At 49.2% G+C, this 2,673-nt stretch overlaps 1 non-coding gene across 1 annotated transcript in view; it reads right to left on the bottom strand.

Annotated features, from left to right (window-relative positions):
- Nucleotides 1-1,549: 1,549 nt before the first annotated feature.
- The window catches only part of LOC121878909, a 4,258-nt gene continuing 3,134 nt past the window's right edge, over nucleotides 1,550-2,673 (bottom strand). Inside the window, exon 1 of the ribosomal RNA XR_006091254.1 lies at nucleotides 1,550-2,673. This exon is cut by the window's right edge and continues 3,134 nt beyond it. This is a non-coding gene — a ribosomal RNA (large subunit ribosomal RNA).

The following is a 2,673-nucleotide window of genomic DNA, read 5'->3' as shown; positions in this document are numbered from 1 at the left end:
TTTCCTTGTCTCTTATTGACTTCGGGTGGCTAACCTCTATAAAATTGAGGACACCAATAGACTTTGTACTAAGGTTAGGTTAAACAGACACTTTTGCTGTAATGGAGGATTTCGCCATCGGGGAGCGTGACGAAACCTCCGGCGAAAGTAGTGGTTAGGTTAGGCGGCCCGGTAGTGGTTAGGTAGTTGCCTGTATTATTAATATTATATAAAATTTAAGGTCCCCCGTTAGACTTTACCACGGTCAGGCTAAACAGTTTAGGCTGCTTGGATTATTTCTTTGTCTCTTATTGACTTCGGGTGGCTAACCTCTATAAAATTGAGGACACCAATAGACCTTGTACTAAGGTTAGGTTAAACAGACACTTTTGCTGTAATGGAGGATTTCGCCATCGGGGAGCGTGACGAAACCTCCGGCGAAAGTAGTGGTTAGGTTAGGCGGCCCGGTAGTGGTTGGTTGGTTGCCTGTATTATTATTATTCTATAAAATTTAAGGTCCCCGTTGGAGCTTTACCACGGTCAGGCCTAAACAGTTTAGGCTGCTTGGATTATTTCTTTGTCTCTTATTGACTTCGGGTGGCTAACCTCTATAAGTGAGGACGCCAATAGACTTTAACTAAGGTTAGGTTAAACAGACACTTTTGCTGTAATGGAGATTTCGCCATCGGGGCGTGACGAAACCTCCGGCGAAAAACGAGTAGTTGGAGATTAGGCGGCCCGGTAGTGGTTGGTTAGTTGCCCTGTATTAATATTATTCTATAAAATTTAAGGTCCCCGTTAGAAATTTTACTGCAGTCAGGCTGAATAGTGGTGGCTAGCAGATTATTTCTTTGTCTCTTATTGACTTCGGGTAGCTGCCTCTATAAAATTGAGGACACCAATAGACTTTGTACTAAGGTTAGGTTAAGCAGACACTTTTGCTGTAATGGAGGATTTCGCCATCGGGGAGCGTGACGAAACCTCCGGCGAAAGTAGTGGTGGTGGCTGCCTGTATATCTCTATAAAATTTAGGCCGCCAATAGACTTTACACCAAGGTTGGCTGCTTGGATTATTTCTTTCTGTCTGTCTCTTATTGACTTAGCCTCTATAAAATTGTGGACACCAATAGACTCTGTACTAAGGTTAGGTTAAACAGACACTGTAACGGAGGATTTCGCCATCGGGGGGCGTGACGAAACCTCCAGCAGTGTGGACTGCACCACGGTTAGGTTAGGTAGTAGTGGCTGTCTGGATTATTTCTTTGTCTTACTCAGGCTGGCAAGCCTCGCTAAAACTTTAGGACACCAATACACTCTTCTACTACCAAGGAGAGGTTGTTGGATTATTTGTTTGTCTATAAAACTTCAGGACACCAACACACTCTCTACTACCACCAAGGAGAGGTTGTTGGATTATTTGTTTGTCTCTTACTTAGGCTGGCAAGCCTCTATAAAACTTCAGGACACCAATACACTTTAACCAGGTTAGGTTAAACACACTTGCGCAATGGAGCAGGCCGCTGACACTGCTGCCGCTGCTGTAATGGAGGATTTCGCCATCGGGGGCGTGACGAAACCTCCGGCCTGGTAGGAGAAGTCTTAATGGATCGCAGTGAGGATGCTGCTCTGCCATCTACAACACCCTGACCGGTACGTAAGTCGTCTACGAACGATTCGGTACGGCACATCAGCATTCGGGTGATCCGCATTTGGGACGGGAGAGCCGGCACTGATGACACGACTCCCCGAGTTCCCCTTGCATGGGTCCATTCTCCGGCGGTGCAGCAAGCTGCCCGCCAGAGTCTCGTAATATCTTTGACCGTCCCAATGCGAGCCGTACGCCGGTATCGTTGCTTCTCTAGCCGGGATGCTGCCTTAGAGGCTTTCAGGCATAATCCCACGGACGTAGCCTCGCTCCACTGGCCGATCGACCAAGAACGGAACCATATGTCCGGACCTGCCGTTCCTCTCGTACTGAGCAGGACTACTATCGCAACGACCTCATTTTAACAGTAGGGTAAAACTAACCTGTCTCACGGCGGTCTAAACCCAGCTCACGTTCCCTGTTAGTGGGTGAACAATCCAACGCTTGGTGAATTCTGCTTCACAATGATAGGAAGAGCCGACATCGAAGGATCAAAAAGCGGCGTCGCTATGAACGCTTGGCCGCCACAAGCCAGTTATCCCTGTGGTAACTTTTCTGACACCTCTTGCTTAAAACTCCTAAAGTCAAAAGGATCGATAGGCCTTGCTTTCGCAGTCCGTATTCGTACTGAAAATCAGGATCAAGCCAGCATTTGCCCTTTTGCTCTACGCGAGGTTTCTGTCCACGCTGAGCTGGCCTTAGGACACCCTGCGTTATCATTTAACAGATATTGCCGCCCCAGTCGACTCCACCTGATAATGTCACCGAGGCGGACGATCGGCGGCCCGAGCGCGGCGCCGGCCCTTCTCGTGAAGCGGGCCCGTGGCGGCCGGCTGTTAGCGTCTCCGGCGGAACGCACGTCACTCGTCGGCCTTCACGCCGCTTAGGGCTAGAAAGAGGAGAGGCGGCTCCCGCTGGCGACTCATTCCGTCTCCACCCGGTAAGTAAAACCGATCAGAGTAGTGGTATTTCACTGGCGGCCGCCCTGCGGACGGAACGACCTCCCTTATGCTACACCTCTGATGTCTCTCTAAAATCAGACTAAGTCA

Source organism: Homarus americanus, unplaced genomic scaffold, assembly GCF_018991925.1.
Source record: "Homarus americanus isolate GMGI-L3 unplaced genomic scaffold, GMGI_Hamer_2.0 scaffold46944, whole genome shotgun sequence".
In the NCBI taxonomy this organism is placed as follows: Eukaryota; Metazoa; Arthropoda; class Malacostraca; order Decapoda; family Nephropidae; genus Homarus; species Homarus americanus.
The sequence above is the reverse complement of the archived record's forward strand: the minus strand, read 5'-3'. Positions and strand labels throughout refer to the sequence as shown.